Consider the following 20,033-nt stretch of genomic DNA (forward strand, 5'->3'; position numbering starts at 1 on the left):
ATAAAACCAATATTCAAAAAGGGCAACAGAGCCCAATCATGAAACTACCGCCCAATTAGTTTGCAAATTGCTTGAAACTATTATCAGAGACAAGTTTGTGAAACACTTAGAAACAAACGATCTCATAAAAGATTCGCAACATGGTTGTCATAATAATCGCTCTTGCCTCATGAATCTGCTGGACTTTTTCAATGATATACTGAACATGTACGACGAGACTAAATCTGTTGATGTGGTCTACCTCGATTTTCAAAAGGCTTCTGACAAAGTCCCACACAAAAGACTCCTTCAGAAGCTAAAGGCATATGGTTTCAACAGCAATGTTCTCGGGTGGGTAGAAGATTGGCTCACCGGACGAAAGCAGAGAGTTGTAATAATGGAAAAGAGTCAGACTGGATAAACGTTACAAGTGGAGTGCTGCGGGGTTCAGTGTCAGGTCCAGTTCTTTTCTTAATATATGTAAATGATATTGACGAAGGATTGCGTTGTAAGATTTCAAAATTTGCTGATGATACTACAATATGTAACAGAGCAGATACAGCATTGCAAAGACAGTCAATTCAGAGAGATCTTGATCAAATGTTTAACTGGGCCCAAGTCTGGCAAATGGATTTCAATATTAACAAATGCAAAGTGCTAAACATTGACAGTAAAAATGTAAGACCTAGTTATTGCATGAATAATGTCCAACTTATTAGGGTAAACCATGAAAAAACTTAGGAGTTATAATAACAAACGATTTGAAACCAAGCAAACAATGTACAGAAGCGGTGAAAAAAAAAGAAAAAAAATTGATTGGATTCATGGGCAGAGCATTTGAATATAAATCCGATAAAATCATTCTCACTTTGTATATTTCCTTGGTACGTCCTCATTCGGAGTATTGTGTTCAGTTTTGGTCACCGTATTATAAAAAGGATATGGAAGAGCTTGAAAGAGTGCAGCGAAGGATGACAAAGATGACACCTAGACTGAGAAATAAACTGTACGAGGAACGTTTAGAAGCCCTGAATCTCTTTACCCTAACTAAACAGAGGATACAAGGAGATTTAATTCAAGTATTCAAAATATTCAAAGGACATGATAATATGGCTGTCAATAAATACTTCACAGTTGATCACTCGAATTATACTAGAGGCAATGGGGATAAAATAATTGGCAAACGATTTCAGTCGCATGATGCCAAGCATTTCTTCTTCAATAGAGTTGTAAACATGTGGAAAAAATTGCCCTCCGGTGTAGTAAACTGTAATACAGTACTAATGTTTAAAGGTCGCCTGGATAAGTATTTGTCATCTAACTCCCAGCTTAATATGTTTTCTCCTGAATAAAACACTTGTATATGTATATTTATTTTATTTTATTTTATTTTATTTTTTTAGAGCCTGAATCAATTTATTAAATCCAATTATAGTATATGCACAGATAGCCCTGAGTTAACGGTCACTACTCATGCTTTCGACCTGTGATGGGCTGTGATCACTGAGGGACCCTGTTGACTGACTATGATCAAGATTTTTTTTTAATGTACCAGGGGTCACTGCTTCAGGAGGTGACTTGTGGGCTTGTCCTGCATGGGAAAGTTCCTTGTCTTAGTGGAAGAAACGGAGCTGGGGCCTGATTGACTGCTGCCTAACTTAATAGCACCAGGCAAGGCTGCTGCACCACCCATGAACATCTACACTGTGCACTGTGCAATTTCCATGCTGTGTCCGCAGATGCCCGGTTAACTCAACGTACCCGTACATAGTGTCATGCAGTAATTATTTATTTATTCGATTATTCATTTTACTTTTACTTTCTCTTTCAGGCTATTCATACTGGTAGCTTATAGATAATGTATTATAGAGTGTAGCATTTTCTTTTCAGTTTTTCCTGTGAAATTTCCATGTCAGTTTTTCCATGCTACATGTTGGTTTTTCTCACTTTTTCTTGTCAGTTTTAATTGGAGTTGGAGGTGGGGGAAGCCTTCTTGCTTTACTATCCTTATCCTTCAGCATGTAGAGTTAGATCTCGTAGTCATAGTCTACTCTGTGACAAACAGCCTCAAAAGGACCATAAGGTCTGTTGCTGTTTGCATTCTTTTGTATTTCTTTGTACTCCTTTGTTATGACACCTGCAAACTAAAAAAAAAAAAAAATCGATGGAAAAATCAAATATTCCATTCTCAAAGAAGAATGGAGAGATCACTGTTTGGAATATCTTCAGGAGACAGAAGAGGACTACGTGGGTGAGAGAACAGACTAAAGCCAAATATATATATATATATATATATATATATATATATATATATATATATATATATATATATATATATATATATATATAAAATAATTATTATTATTATAACAGAGAAGTTGTAAATCAAGAGAAATGGAGGTAGGCAGGTCACGTAGCTAGAATAATGGATAACCGATGGTGCAAGAGGCTAAATGACTAGACTCCAGCAGATCGATAGAGAAGCACAAAACGGTCAGACTGGAAGTGATAAGTCAGAGAAGTTTGCAGGAAAATATGATTGAAATGGACTCATTCAAGGGAACTCGTGGAAAAGGCTGGAAGAAGCTTTTGTTCAGCAGTGGGCTTGCAATGGCTGACAATAATGATGACGATAATGATCATGATAATGATGATATTAAGATAGATAGATAGATAGATAGATAGATAGAGAGAGAGAGAGAGAGAGAGAGAGAGAGATTGTCACAACATATGAAGTCATTCATATACTTAAAAAATAGTCAACTATCATTTCGCCATTTCATTCAGGGATAAAACATTCAACCCAAATACCTTGTGTACATGTTGAGGCGACTGCCTGGCAGCTCGAAGTTCTGTAACAAGTAAATAACACTATAAGACACCCACGCCTGGATGCATCGATTACTGTCACATGTGTTTACATGATGTGCGCCGACCCTGCGCCACTGCCTTTATAAATAGTATAGCCTGGCGGCAAAGCCTTAGTGCATTAGACGTGTGTCTACCGAAACATCTCTTCACGGTATCCAGTATCGTTTCATTACATTCACGAGAAGGTTTCTAACATTTCTGGGAAGTATTAGATCAGAGGGTGAGTCATATTGTTTACACGTGCAATTATAGTGTTGCTTGGTTTGATTATTATTCTGGTGTATCATCAGCTTATTTCTATTCCCTTTATCACAAAGTTTTCTTTCTCTCTCTTTCTCTCTCTCTCTCTCTCTCTCTCTCTCTCTCTCTCTCTCTCTCTCTCTCTCTCTCTCTCTCTCTCTCTCTCTCTCTCTCTCTCTCTCTCATTATTGTTGAGCATAATTTCTTCCATGCATATGTCTCTCCATCTTTTCCGTTACTCTCTCTGATTTATGCATTTTCTAGTTCGATATGAAAATATTTTTCTCACTCACAATTATCATCAAGCAGTGAAAACGTATATTTGTAATCAGCAGTTCCTTCACACTGCCTCGGTAATGAAACTTAATACTTTTCAGTTTACCGTAACCTAAAAGTGCCATCTTTCCTCCAATACACCAGTCCTGTATGAGACAGCCCTAGCATGTATTAAATATGGACGGTGGGTGTTAGAGCCGAAGTAGTGACATGTAGAGGAGTATGGAATGCAGGGGGACTACTGGGCCTTGGGAGCAGGCTGTGGAGCACATGCCCAGAGTTGAACACATATAAAAAAATATATATATATCGAATTCCTAGCTACTGCAATAGACTAATAGTAGAATATGATGCTAGTCACAAAGAAATGCTATGGAAAAGTTGCAGATACGTAGCACTGTCTTTCTCTGATGCTCGCCTCTATGAAAAACCTGCAAAAGATGTAAATCTGGACGAAATTGTGGTAAACTTACACTAGATTCTTCTCAGCTAACATTTAATGATTAAAGACTATCCAATCTCGATATACCTGTATTCCACACCCCATTTTACCAAGCGCCTATCAGTTATCGTACGGCATATCAGCTCCCTTATCAGGTATCGTACGGCTAATCATTTATCATACGGATTATCATCTCCGTGGTAAAATGATAAAAGATACAGCCGACCAAGCCGGACGATAACTGTTACACGCTGAGGTAAGGGGACGTGGTTTACAGATACTGGCATTGGATAACCTTTAGTTGTGCTGGGAGCCCGATGATATTTTTTAGTTTTATGCCGACTCAAACATACAAAATGATTATGGACTATTGCTGCCTATCTCTCCATATTTCCAGTACAGTAACTTCGTCTCTCTCTCTCTCTCTCTCTCTCTCTCTCTCTCTCTCTCTCTGAACTTAGTCTTTTTTTTTTTTTTTTAATCTTTCCATTAACTATCGTTATATTTTGACGATTTTTTATTTTATTTTCCCTGAATCCAAACGATCTGATTCAGGAATGAAGAATCTTTTCGCAGTGGAATTGTTAGATGTTATTCTTATTAAAATATTAAGCCATTTTCTCCACCATTACACTATTATCAATGTTTCTTTTCTTCCTCTCACTTAAAATCACTGTCCATCTGCGACTGAAGTCCTTATCATGTGGGACCCATTTCAACATTTGCTTTGCACGATAATGTTAGGAAAAGCAAAGTATATTGAATTATATGTATCCGTCCTCAGTTCGACTGTTTGTCTGTCTTTCTGTTTGTCTGTTAACAACTTTACGCGGAAACTACTGGTGCGATTTTGACTAAAACTAAAGGGTTGATGGACTATGATCTTCTGGTCACCTGATTAAATTTTGGGCCAAACTGGGCCAAGGATCAGGCTGTAGGCCTCCCAAATGTTTTTTTTTTTTTTTTTTTCGACATAACTCCTTTCAAAATTCGTCATATCGACATGTAACCAAAATCTAAATGTGCGTCTTCCAATCTGCATCATCCTACAACATGCCTCATTACATCCAGCGGGCCCCCCCTCAGTTAGCGATAGGGGGGCCACTGTCAGGTGGGTGGTGCCTAAAATTTCAAATGGGCATAGAATTGGCAATTTTCACCTGATGTACTCCAAATTTGATATGTGACATCTTTGACTAGAAATCCTGTTTAAGACGACAGCACGAAGATGACTGCCGGGGACGGATTTGCTGTGCCTAGGCACCGTTTCTAGTTTATTGTTTGGACTGCTTCTCTGCGAGATCAGCAGTGAATATCAGTGGCATGGAGGACGAAGTTTGTTATATTTAGTGGATGTCACATGACACTCCGTTGTTAGATCATCTTTTATGGCTTCGCAGTTGATTGAGATTATATCACATTTAATTGTGCAAAACAGGAATAACATGGTCAAGAATATAATTACTTTCATGGTCTTAAACATACCTTTAATTTACAGTCCAGTGTAATGTTAAGACTTTATTAGTCGCGAGTTAAACGGTGAACCAGGAATGAAAGGAGAAACCGTGTATTTAGTTTTTCTTTTTTTTTTTTTTACTTATGATATTCTCCCTTTACTAGTTTATATTCCGGGATGAAAAAGGAAATGGACGAGTATAAATCATTAAACTAGAAGACATATTGGTAAACAGCGTTAGAAAGGAAGCGACAAGGTCACAAAAGTATCGTGACCCACATGCACTCCCTCCCACCAAACATATTCAGTAATAACAATGTACTCGCATACATGTACAAGTGCTTACTCGAAAAATTTCTGGGACAAATTATTAACCCTCCTACCAAAACATTTTTGCAAATACAATTATCTTTGTTTCCACCCAGGAACTGGAACCACAATCACCAGTTCTGACCAAAAAGCCGCAAATCATTATTTTTACATATTTTCGCGCCGTCCTATCCCACGTTATAGTCAGAGTTTTTGTTTGGTATTTTTCTGACACCCCCTGGACTTACCCAGTCTTAATGGAAGAAGAATTAGGGCGATGTATAATACCGTGCTCGTGAGAGAAACGAAGAAACGCAAATAGAGACATACATACAAAGCAATACTCTCTCTCTCTCTCTCTCTCTCTCTCTCTCTCTCTCTCTCTCTCTCTCTCTCTCTCTCTCTCTCTCTCTCTCTCTCTCTCTCTCTCTCTCTCTATATATATATATATATATATATATATATATATATATATATATGGGGTTCACTGAAAGAACAGGTATCCTGGAATGTTAGACAAAAAATCAGACAAAATTATCAATGGCATGGACAACGAAGTGTGTTATACACAGTGTATATGAAGTGACACCCCGCTTTGTCTTCGTAATTTTCCATATTATAATTATATCCCATGAATCTATTAGAAATGGGATTAGAATTATCAAGATCATAAATATTTTCATGGTCCTGGCAATCATAACTTATTGAAATCACTGTGCCGTGAATTATTCAGAATTAATTACCACGAGTAGAATGGTGAACCACCAAAAAGAGGAGAAACCGTGTATTTAGTGTTATTCGTGTATATATTTCCTCTTTTTTCTTAGTTTAGGATATTTGATGGCAAAGCAAATAAATGAGTACAAGTCTTTCACCTTAATGACATAATAGCAAGGAACGTTAAAGACGACGTAGACAAGTATACAAAATTTCCTAACACACATCACACCTGGCCACACAAACAACCTACTCGAGTATCTATCTATCTATCTATCTATCTTGATACGTAGACAGAAAGATGTAGATATAGATATACAGTCTTAACATGTGAGTTCATGTCTGTTTATAACAAGTAAATACGTATAGCCATTTCGCCAGTTAAAATAAATCACGGAAAAATCATTCAAATAATGCTACATGTGATGCACATAGCCATTTCGTTAGTTGAAATTAATCAGAGATAAATAGCTCAAATAATACTACACGGTAAGGCAACTGCCTGGCATCATGAAGTCCTCCGATAAGCAAATAACGAATTCAGATATTCACCCCTGGTTGTATCGATTACAGTTACATGTGCCTGCGTGACGTGTGCAAACACTGACCCACTCTCTTTATAATTTGACAGCTTGGCAGCAAAACCTCAGGGCAATAGACATGAGGCTACTGCAACAGCACGCCAGAATAGCCGGTAAAATTTCACCACATTCAATAAAAAATTTATTACTTCTTTGAGATGTAACAGGTCAAAGGGTATACAGTTCCAGATATAGTGATCCTTGATTCGATTAATCTTGTAGTGAATATATAATCAACTTCTCCTCTGTTATCCATGACTCTCTGTCTGTCTGTCTGTCTGTCTGTCTGTCTGTCTCTCTCTCTCTCTCTCTCTCTCTCTCTCTCTCTCTCTCTCTCTCTCTCATAATCCTTGCCATTCCTCTCTGGGCACTCCTAAGTTTTCCTTCCAAGAGTATGATAGATTCTGCATTTCTGATCAATTAGACAGAATGTAAAGGAAACACTGATGATGTAGCCGTCTCTTGTGGCATAATGCTAATTCTTTATCCTTCATATAGTGACTTACTTTGCCAAAAGCCCTCAATCCTTTCGCTATTCTTCGCTTGGTTTCATTTTCATGGACTGGGTCTGCCTGAGCTGCCTGCTATAGGTATGCAGCATGTATTCCTCATTACATTCAAGGTCTCCATTTCCAATATTTACAGCACGGGTACAAACGTGTCTGTTAATCATAATGTTCATCTTCATGTTCATTTTCAAGTCTACCGCAAGATTCTCCCTGTTCAGCTCATTTATAATTTATTGTACTCACCCCCCACCCTCCAATTCACTTATAAGGATTATGTTGTCTGTAAATCTAGAATTGCTCAATATTAATCCGTTTACTCATTCCTTTGCCATCCTTCGGAAAACGTCCTTAAATCACTCAGTGAATAACTTGGGTGAAATTGTCATCCCTTGTCTAACATCTTTCTTAACCCCTATTTGCTGCATAACGTGTATACATGTGACAATCGGGCTGCTACCGGGCTGCCGGGTAACAGCTACGAGTATACACACAAGCATCTTCCCGCCACCATTTGAGCCAGCAAATATTTTCTCTTATTACCATAGGGTAAGAAGGTACCCAAGGTACCCCACTGATGCACGGTTCAGTTTGTACATGGCCTTGTAACAGTGCAGAGTGATGTCTTCTTTAGCCTCCTCATCCGATTCCGTCCCCTCACCCACTGGGCCAGTTGCATCAATTACCCCCACCAAAGTTCAACCCTTACTGATGGGGAAAGGTCTTAGTGACAATGCCATTGGTCGTGCCCTGGAGGAAACTGTGTCCTCCATGAGCATGAGTAGTGAGACTTCCTCCAAAGGATGGGGTAACCATATTAAAAGTGAAGTCTTGCACCTTCTGTCCTCTACCTGCCCTGAGACACCTGCAAAGCCACTCTAGTTGCTACAGGAGGAGGGCAGGGCCTATGACAGTGATGAATTCACGTCAGAGGGAGAGTTGGATGATCCTGGCCACCCCGTAAGCGAGGGAGATGGTGGCGGTCATCTCCTACATAAACGCCGCCGCCACATCTCACCACCACTCTCGTGGCCAGTTTGCCAAAGTCTCACCCTTCAACGTCCCTTGTCACCGCAACCTGGCACTCGAGGGCATTATCTCCTCACTGTGGCCCTTCATGTATAGAAATTTCCACTTAGCCCTCACGTGTTGTGACTGGGACGCCCCAGGGAAGGCCCATGTCAGGTGAGTCATCACCCACATACTCCCCTACCTCTGCCTCTCCTTCCCCTTCCCCCCCTGCCCGTAGCCATCCCCGTGTGCGTGCAAGTGGGTGAGGGCGTGTTGCACGTGGTGTGAAAAGACGTGCTGATCATGGCCAAGGCTCCAAGGTGTTGGGAAAGTGGATGCCTTTGTGTGGGAGGAGGGGGCAGGATTCGAGCCCTCTGTACCTGCCTTTGATGTAGAAGGGGCAGGATTTGAGCCCTCTGTGCCTGCCTTTGATGTGGAAAAGGCAGGATTTGAGTCCTTTGTGCCTGCCATTGATGCAGAAGGGGCAGATGTGCAGTTCGGTGAGCTGTTGCCCGGGCCCGGGACTATGAGGTCTTTTTTCAAGGCAATCTTCACTACTGCCATTATGCAGTACCAGATTGCAGAAATAAACTATCATCAGGCCATAAGGGTGCACTAGCTGAAGGTTTCGGCCAGTGAGAACACAGAAATGAAGGACTGGGTTCCAGTGAAGAGGGGGGGAGTTATTTGTGTGGCTTGTTTTGACCATGTTCATGGCCCACGTGAGAAAGCATGTGCTCCATGATTATTGGTCTGTAGATGAACTTGTGGGCAAACCCATGACAGGTACCTACCCATACTATGGTTCGTGCATTTGAACAGGAATTAATGGCCTGCAAGCAATGAAAGGTTATGGAAAATAAGGCCTATTTTGACCATACTCAAGGAGTCTTTTGCAAGGCTTTTCCAGTCGTTTCAGAAAATGGTTATCAACGAGTCGCTTGTGTTGTTCTGGGATCATTTAGCATTTATTCAGCATATTTCCTCAAAGCGTCATTGTTTTGGACTGAAGTTCTTTGTCCTATGTGACTGCAGAAGTGGATACGTGCTTGAAGTTATACAGTGGTTTATTCAACAACAGATGTTGTGATACCTACTGATGATCCCCATGGTTTATCAGCATCAGTCGTGAAAGTTCTCATGAACAGGAATTTCAACGGGCACCACATCCTGCTCACTGACAATTATTACACCCCCACTGCACTGACCAGGTATTTACGTGAACATGGTACTGGGTGCTGTGGAACTGTCCATGCTGGTAGAAAGAATTTTCCATCGTTCCCTGAGAAAACAATGTAAGGTTCCCTCCTAACCCAGAAATGTGGTAACATGCTAGCCTTTATGTGGCATGACAAGCATAAGGTTAACATGTTAACCACAGTTCATAAGAGGGTTACAGAGGACACAGGCAGGACACACTACAGGACCAGGGAACCCATGATCAAGCCCGATTCTGTCAATGACTACAACATCAACATGCGGCTCGTTGATAAATCAGCCATGCAGATACAGGAAGCTGATTGCCTCCATAATTCCTGTCGATGGTGCAAGAAAGTTTTCTTACAACTTCTTGATATTGCCATCCTGAACATTTACGTATTCTTCAAGCATGTTTGGCGAAGGAATCTTTCTCCATGAGAGTTTGAGAAAGAGCTAGCATGCGAGTTACTTGTTGAGTATGCAACTGCAGAGTTGACAGTTGGGAGGCGGGGGATGTTCCAGGTGGCGACGGCAGGCAGGCTGAGCTGCACTTAGTATTTACAGTGTTACCTTCTTGTCAACATAGGCTGTACACCTGGAGGTCAGTCGGCCTACAGGCACTCCCATGAGTGCAGCAAGACAAAACGTCGCTCTCACACACAGAAGGTAACCCCCTACCAATATGATGAATGCAAGGTCCTGCTATGCCATAAATGTTTCCTTGAGCATCACTCTGAGCGTGATTACTGAGAAGGTGTGTGAGAAAGTGCAACTAGTGAACAGGTGTGCACAGTTTTTCTGGGGGGTCAGGTTTATGAGGAAAGTGGGAACGATTCATTTCCGGTAATGTGATGCCATGTTTGATAATAACTTGAGAAACCCTACCTGATATATGAAAGAAAACCAAGAGTGGACAGAAGAAAATTACTTTACTGAGTACATCAATAGTTTCTTTTCAATTAATCCTGAAATATTTGCGGAGATGTGACATGAAATGTTTGTGAGCTGAAGGACAAATATTGTAAGTTGTGTGGAGCATAAGTAATATTTTCACAATGCCTTAGAATACTAGAAGCCAAAGTTATGTGCAAGTGTATACCTCATACTGAACCATACTGCGTTCAATAAGTTGAGCAATGATGATTTCAAGTGCAGTACTTTGTTGGGTTGAACAAGATTTCTATAGCCTACAGTACTTCCTCTTGAAATTTTTTGGAAGATGTGATATGAAGTGTATTAGTGAGCTAAAGTACAAATACTATAAACTGTGTAGAACGTAAGTAATAATTTCATAATTTCATGATGCCTCCGAAGAGTAGAAGAAAAGCCAAACATCATACTCAACCTTTATTGAGTTCAATAAACTGAACGATTATTTTTTCATGTGCAAGAAACCATAATTTTGATATGGCGTACATTATATGTGCTGTTGAACATAAATTTTAGGCCAAGTATTATAACTGATGCCTGAAAAAAAATAAAAGCATGAAACATAAGTTTTTCCCTACACCTACGGGGGACAGTGCCACTATGTTAAGGCTAGAAAACCAATGGTGAGCCACAGGGACAGGGTGATGACTCATCCTCATGAGGGTGCATAAGGAAAAGTGGAATGGAGAGTGGAAAAGTTTAGGTGTTTGTGAAGGAAGACCGAGCAGTGTTACAATCACCACTCTGGTCAGTGGTGCCAGCATTAGCCAGGCTCGCCAAGGCCGCTCTCAGCAACGCGCATTTGAGACTCATTGTCAAAACACCAAAAACCACTCATGTTCTACTCGTCCTTACTCATCGACGGGACAACCTAGAGACCTTGGAATAGTTTCACTTGCAAGAAGAAAAGTTAGTGAGTAATATGATTTTTAATTTGTTTCTCCGATTCTTATACTTTTCCAGATATTAAGGTTTGATAAAGAGCTGCTTTGCCAGGAATGCCATTAGTGAGAGGATGCCCGGTGTTTAGGGGTTAATGTTGGTTCTGAACTTATTTGCATGTAACTATGGTTTATCATGAAGGTCTACAGAAATTCATCATAGCATGACTGTCTATTGATTAATTGACCGACTGGCTAAAGAAACGGGTCACAACAGCTTAACAGCAAAGGTCATCACCGCAAAAACTTTCGTTGCTGAGTAGGGACAAAAATGACTGAGAAGCTTTTATGAAGGCCACACATCACGGAAAATCAGACAATAGACAGATTATGAAATATGTTATTGTATCTCTTCCTCAGCAACAACGAGACTAATTACATCACAGGAGAATGGGGAGAATGGAGCTACGCAGTTCTTTACACCAAACAGCGGAAAGTGAGAGAACTAGGTTTGTGCTGCTGTGGATGACGGGGAAGTCTACGCGAGCTATAGCTAAAGAAACGGGCTACAGCGTTTCTACCATAAGCAGATGGATCACGCGGTGGAAAAAGGAAGGCAACGTTAGGACAAAATATCGGCTACGATACAGTGGGAACAAATCTGATGATGAATGGCTGTCAAATACCTATTCCTTCTGCTCTCTACCTTCTCGTATTCGTAGTCAAATAATGTATAGCGACAGACCTCAACTTGATGTAAAGTGGCTTCCACGGCCACATAATGTAGAGCCTATGCTTCCAGTTAACTATTTTTAATGTTACTCTTCAACAAGTGCCATTTGTGATTTTTTTCCCCTTCCAGTCTCTTCTATACTAATGGAATGTATAACTGCCCTGCTACATGTTCTTTTTTTCTTTTTTTAGGAGTTTAAAATACCTGCTAACTACCATTAGATATATTTCTAAAGAATAAGGTCAAAGGTATGACATGGTTAGAGGACAGTATGTGAATGTTAATAAAAAAATATATGACATTTCCCTCTTAATTATCGTGTATGTTCGTTATCATTTGTACGAATTATTGGTGCATTATGAAAGTGTTGTACTGTTGAGCGGTATCTCGTCATTTCACAAATAAATGACAAATGATTTTGTCAGTAAAAACTGACTCTTTGAAAGACTTAAGTTAAACTGTTGTTTAATTGTGTCCTTTTGGGAGTTCGGTTCATTCTTCTTCAGCAGTTAAGAACAAAGTGGGAAGTTAGAGCAACCAGACCCTGTAACACCATATGGAATTAAGAAAAGAAAGTAGGATGGGAAACAGGAAGTACAGGAATTGACGTGACCTCAGCTGCGGACCTGATATATATTAGCTTACAACTCATTAGCTCAGTAATGCCTCTTTTTAAAACATACCTCCAATAAAAAATACAGTACTATTCTTTGTACATATTTGTGGAATGATAACACGGGTAATATTTTATTGTACGGTCCAGTGATGATTTCCATATGGAAAAAAAAAAAACAATATAGAATTATTTTACTTAAGTTTATCATTTCTATTTACCTTAGTCCTGGCATCCAACGATCTATTTATCTCAACCGAATACGCCAAATTACAGATCATACCAAGAATTTTGTTCACACATTTTTTCATGTCGGTCAGTATCATTATTGCTTCCAAAAACTGATACAGTACGGGGAGGAACAAATCTCTGCTAAGAAATGGGCGAATACATACAGATACATATTGTTTTCTTAGCTGTAAACTGAACTATCCTTGAAACTATTCAAACTATAGTACGGTAGGTAATGTATGCAAAATCTTTCAATTTTCTACCTCTAAAGTTTTGGGGCTCCAAATTCTCATTCCACTTTGGATCAAAAGAGATACAAAAGACAATTTAAGTAAATCGTCTTGATATAGGAGTCTATCTATCTATCTATTGCCAGACGCCTCAATCCCGTTTGGGGTGGCCACAAACAAATCGCCTCCAAGTCGCCCTGTCCCCCGCCATTTCACTGCCCTGCTCCCAACTCACACCCCCCTCTCTAATATACCTCTCCACCCCATCCCTCCATCTCATCCTCGGCCTCCCCCTCCCTCTTCCCCCCTCCACCTCACTCATATACACTCTCTTCGTCAGTCTTTCACCCTCCATCCTCTCCACATGGCCAAACCACCTCAGTGTGTTCCTCATAACGCTTCCTATCACATCCACATCCACACCACAACGCTCCTTTATATCCTCATTCGTCAGCCTGTCTCTCCACGTGACTCCACAGGCTCCTCTTAAATAACTCATTTCCACTGCTCTCACTCTTGACTTGTGTCCTTCCAACAATGTCCAAGCTTCACTTCCGTACGTTAGAGTTGGTATCACAATACTGTCATGTAGTAACTTTTTCACTTCCATGCTCACTTCCCTGTTTCTTATCACTGCTTTCAAGGAACCAGCAACCTTTCTTCCCTGCTGTACCCTTTCAAGCACTTCACCCTCCAAACCTCCATCCTTACTCATCACACTACCCAAATACTTAAACATACTCACATTTTCCAATTCCTCACCATCCAACCTCGCTATACATTCACTAACTTCACCTCTTTCAAAGACCATCACTTTACTCTTCCCTACATTCACCTTTAGGTTCCGTTTCTTACACACTCTCTCAAACTCATCCACCAAGCCTTGCAGCTCCCCTTCGTCTTCACTCAACAACACAGTATCATCTGCAAACAACAGTACAGGGAGTTTCCAAACACTATCCTCTCTCACCAGGGCCACTCCAACATCCACTACCTACCTTGTACCTCTTTTATTACCCCATCCATGTACAGATTGAACAACCATGGAGACATGACACATCCCTGTTTCAAACCAACTTTCAAAGAGAAAAATTCACTTAGTTCACCATCCACACACACTGCAGCCTTCGCACCATCGTACATACTGTTCACAGCATTCAACAACTTCCCATCTACTCCATATATTCTTAACACTTTCCACAATCCTTGTCTATCCACCCTGTCATATGCTTTCTCCAAATCCATGAAAGCTGCATACAACTTCTTTCCCTTCTCTAGAAACTTTTCCACTAAAGATCTAAGAATGAATATCTGATCTACACAACCTCTTCCCTTCCTAAAGCCTCCCTGTTCTTCTCCAACTAATTTCTCTGTTCTTTCTCTAACTCTGTCTATAAGTATCCTACCATACACTTTTCCTATTATACTAAGAAGACAAATGCCCCTATGATTACCACACACTTCTTTTTCCCCTTTTCCTTTGTACAAGGGGAATAATTATACCTGACCTCCAATCCTCCGGGACTCTACCTTCCTCCCAGGCCAATCTGCACATCTTCCACATCCATTCTACTACTATCTCTCCCCCATGCTTCAGCATTTCACCACACACTCCATCAATTCCTGGGGCTTTCCCCGATTTAACTTTCTTCATTGCTTCCACAACTTCTATCCTACTGATTTCTTCCTGTCTTCTCACCTCCCTCCTTCTCCCAGCCATTCCCCAGCCACTTATACTCGCATTACTTCCATCCTCTACGTTCAACAATTCCTTAATGTGTTCTCTCCATCTGCTCACTTTTTCTCCCTTCTCCACTAGTAATCTACCATTTTTATCTTTCACTCCCCTGCTAACTTCACTTCCACCCTGTCTTACTCTTTTTACTTCTCTCCAGAACATTTTCTTACAGTCCCTCCACTTTACACTCAAATTCCTTCCAAATTCCTCATCCACTCTCTTCTTACTCTCTCTTACTAATGTTTTCACCTCTCTCTTCCTTTCCACATATAACTCTCTCTTCCGCCTCTCAACTTCTTCTACGCCCCTATTTCTCATCCATTCATTGTATGCCTTCTTCTTTTGTGCCACAGCCTGTTTCACCTCTTCAGTCCACCACGCTGTTCCTTGCACCCCCCTCCGTCTTCTCTTCCTTCCACACACCACATTACATGCTGCACATATTTCTTCTGTAAATATCTTACACATACCTTCCACGTCTCCCATCTGCTCCAATTCATATTTGCCCAATCGTTCCTCCACTTCTCTTATACTCTGCCTTTTTCTCATCCTCTTGTAACCTTTCCACTCTCCTTGCAACTACTCCTTCCTCTCGTCTTTCCCTTCTTCTATTCCTCCATCTTACTTGCATCCTAATTCTGGCCACCACCAAGTAGTGGTCAGAAAGTCCACTCCCCCAACCTCTATACACTCTTGCATCCTTTACACATCTTCGCATCCTTTCATCCACACACACATAATCAATCATTGCCTTCCTTTCATTCAGTTCACCACCCACCCTTCTCATCACTCGCCATGTATACCTGTGGATCATTTTATGCCTGAGGAGGGTATTGGCTATCACCAACCCCCTCCCAGCACAAATGTCCACTAACGCACTCCCATTCTCATCTATCTCAGCAGGCACACCCCACTCACCAACTATTCCATCCACTTTCACATTACCAACTTTACCATTCATATCACCAATCAAAAACACTCTCTCATTCCTTCCAAATTTTTCCATGCACACTTCTGCATTTGTCCAGAACTCTTCTCTCACTCTTCTAGCACGATCTTGCGTTGGTGCATACACACACACAATCGCCCACATTTGTATTCCAACTTTCAACTTTACCCACACAATCCTTGACCCAGCTGATCCATACTGTCTTATGCTCTTCTTCCATCTTTTACTCACAACTATACACACTCCTTCCTTTGCCCTCTCATTCTCATCTACTCCTGCACATATACCCCATCCATACTCCCATTCTCTCACACTTTCTCCTCTCCATTTTGTTTCAGTTATTCCACATACATCCACTTTCGCATCCTCAAGCACCTGGACAATCTCTCTCTCTTTCACCTCATCATTCGCTCCTCTTACTGAATATAAATATCATGAGGGGTGGGTGTTTAATCTAAAGTGAACTCTGGAACAAAACTTTGTAGTTAATACGTGGGTAGTTTTTGGTCGGTAAAGGAGGGGGGGTGGGGGAAGTCAATATATCCATTCACTTAAGGGTGTGCTGTCTTCAGATGGCTCTGCACTAAGTGACAAACAAAATGTTTCCTTGCAACCCAGGAAATTATACGAGTAGACTGTAGCACCAGTCGAGCAGGTCAGTACTCCCAAGGTGGATGGAATGCTGATGACAGGGAGAGCTGAAGCTCCCATTCCATCAGCCCCTGGGACTAGATCCTGCCCATCCCCCTTTGCTGAACTTTTTCAGTGTTTCAGTAAGACAGACAGTAGGTCAGCATGCTATCCAAGACAAGTTTCTCTAACTGTCAGCACTAGACTAAATGCACAGTACACACTACACTTATTTTTCAAAATTAAAAAAAGAAAAATGGCACTAGTAAATCAGGCCTCGGAGTCCCCGGAGAGGAACGGGACCATAAATTCCCTCACCATCTGCCCCTCTCTCAGTGACGACTCAAAGAGATGCCTGGAGCCATTGTCTGACTCACTTCTTCATTTCTTCAACATCTGCGGCCTTTCCTCTAACTTTCTCTCTGTTGAACACCACCTCTCCTTCTCTAAACCTCACCTTCTCTTCTTGACAGAGACTCAGCTGTCTAAGACAAGTGACAGCAAACCCTTTTCTGATTCCTCCTACTTTCTCTATACTCATTTCAAAGCCAAAGGTGGCTGTTGTGTATGTGTACGCAATGATTTATCTTGCTCTCGTGTTCCTGAACTTGATTCTTCTGAATTCTCTACTCTCTGGCTTCGGCTTTCTTGTCATTCTCTGACTAAATATATCTGCACTGTTTACCTATCTCCTAATCCTACTGACTATGACTGCGATGGAACATATTCTATCCATTTCTCCCTTCTCTGAAATCTAAATTCAAGGAGAATTTCAATGTTCACCACCACCTTTGGCACTCCTTTCCTTTCACTGATCCACCTGGTGAACAAGCCTACATCTTTTCTATCCTTAATGACCTACAGCAGCTTGTACAGCACCCTACCATATCCCTGACCACCTTGGAGAGAGCTCCAATATACTTGACCTCTTCCTTACAACTAATCCTTCTGCTTACACTGTTAATCTTTCCTCTCCGTTGGGCTCCTCTGATCACATCCTTATCACCTTAAGCTGTCCTATCGCTCCGGTGCAGCCTGTGGCCCCTCCCAAAGTAACATCGTCTGTGGCACTTTGGAGCTGCAGATTGGGAGGCCCTCAGGCAGTACTTCTTTGATTTTCCATGGAATGATTATTGCTTCCATGGCCGGGAGCCATCTGAGTGTGCCTTGCACATTATGGAGGTTATTCCCTCAGGCATGGAAGCGTACATTCCCTTCTCATATCCTTTGACTAATGCAAGAAAGCTTTAGTTTAATCACGCTTGTTCTAATGCTGTCTGCAACAAGGAAAGGGCCTATAAAAGGTACTGGAGCCATCCCATCCCTGGATTACATCTTTTTATGCTTCTGCCTGGAATTGTGCTAAGTCTGTTATTCGTTCTGCTAAAAATGATTTCATTTATACTAAGTGTTCTCAACTCTCCAGCCTGAATTCTTTCTGCTCCTTCTGGCACCTTGCCAAAAACCTTTCTATCAACTTTACTTCATCATCCTTCCCTCTTCTTTTCTACTCTGATGGCTCTATTTCTTCTACTGATAAAGTAGATTTCTTTGCTCAGACTTTCTCCTCCAGTTCCACCTTGGATGATTCCGGTGCTGTTCCTCCATCACTTCCCCCCTCTGACTTCCTCATGGCCGACATTAGAATTTCTTCACCTGATGTATTTTCTGCCATCACTGGCCTGAATACTAACAAGGCATATGGGCCTTATGGAGTCCCTCCTGCTGTCCTCAAGAACTGTGCTTCAGTGCTTACACCCAGCCTAGGTAAACTCTTTTGCCTTTGTCTGTCAACTTGCACCTTTCCTTCTTGCTGGAAGTTTGCTCTCATTCAGCCAGTCCCAAAGAAGGGTGACCATTCCCAACCCTCTAACTATCGTCCAACTGCTTTAACATACTGTGTCTCAAAAGTTTTCGAGTCAATTCTTAACAGAAAAATTTTAAAGCATCTATCCTATCACAACCTTTTTTTCCGATCGTCAGTATGGGTTCCGTCAAGGATGCTCCACTGGCGATCTTCTCACCTACCTTTCAGACTCCTGGTCATCCTCCTTTCGGGACTTTGGCGAACGCTTTGCCATTGCATTTGACAACCCAAAGGCTTTAGACTGAGTCTGGCTTAAATCTTTAATATCCAAACTTCCCTCTTACAGTTTCTATCCTTGTATCTGTGCCTACATCTATAGCTTCCTTTCTGGTTGTTCTATAGCTGCTGTTGTAGACGGCCATCGTTCTTCTCCTAGATCTATCAACAGTGGTGTTCCTCAGGGCTCTGTCCTATCACCAACTCTACTCCTTTTATTCATCAATGACTACTCATACGCTGATGATTCCACCCTTCACCTTTCCATTCGGTTCCTGCAATGTCCATTTCAGCAGTTACTTCAACAAACAAGGGATGAGGCTATGGCACACCTAATGTCTGACTTGGTTCATACCTCTGACTGGGGTAAAAATAATCTTGTTGTTTTTAATGCATGAAAAACTAAGTTTTTACATCTATCAGCCTGACACAATCTTCCACAGGAGTATCTACTAATGTTTGATAATATCCAGCTCAATCCTGCATCATCCTTGAACATGCCTGGGGTTTCATTCACTCGGGCCTTATCTTGGAAAGATCATATTGCATCTCTTGTAAAATCTGCTTCCAAGAGATTAAGTGTACTAAGCCGACTCCGTACCTTCTTTACCCCTGTACAGTTCTTAACTTTATACACGGGTTTTATTCGTTCCTGTTTAAAGTAAAAGTCCAATGTGTGGGAAGGCTTCCCACATACAGCTCTTCTCAGTAGGGTGGAGACAAAGGCTTTTTGTCTCATCAACTTTCCTCCTCTTACTGGCTCCCTTCAACCTCTGTTTCTTCCCCGCGCTGTTGCATCTTTATCTCTTTTTTATCGCTACTTCAATGGTCACTGCTCCTCTGAACTGTCTGCTTGCATCCCTCCACCTCTAAGAAAGGTGCGTAGCACCCGTCTAGCAACAAATTCTCATCCCTTTTCTGTCCAGCTCTCTAATGCAAGAGTTAACCGTTACTCCCAGTCCTTTATTTATGGAACAGGTCAACTTTGGAACTGTCTCCCTCTGTCTGTATATCCTGCCTCCTATGATCTCCAGTCTTTCAAACGCAGTGTGTCCAGGCATTTCGAAATGATCGGATCTTGAATTTGGCTCTCTTTTGTACTGTTTTTGTTTTTTCTTGGAAGGAACGGTTTTCGGGCTCCGACCTTTGGTTCCTTCTTTCTTGCATGATAAAAAATATATATGCACGATAATAACCATGCCGTCACATATTCCAAATGGTCCAGTAAGTTCAGACGCTTAAGCCAGATGTGACCTATGTTGGTTTATATCGAGGTGTGGTTTGAGTTTATTGCTCACACAGTGCCACACAAGGCAGGTGATTTGTCACTTGTTGTAACTGTCGCGTCTAAGTAGCCTAGTTCGAGGCCCCTACGCTTTTGAAGGTTTCTCTGTTTCTGTCGGAAACAGAGAAACTCTTCAAAAAAG

Source organism: Coenobita brevimanus, chromosome 40, assembly GCF_032717465.1.
Source record: "Coenobita brevimanus isolate Jiangsu-jjx chromosome 40, ASM3271746v2, whole genome shotgun sequence".
Lineage (NCBI taxonomy): Eukaryota > Metazoa > Arthropoda > Malacostraca > Decapoda > Coenobitidae > Coenobita > Coenobita brevimanus.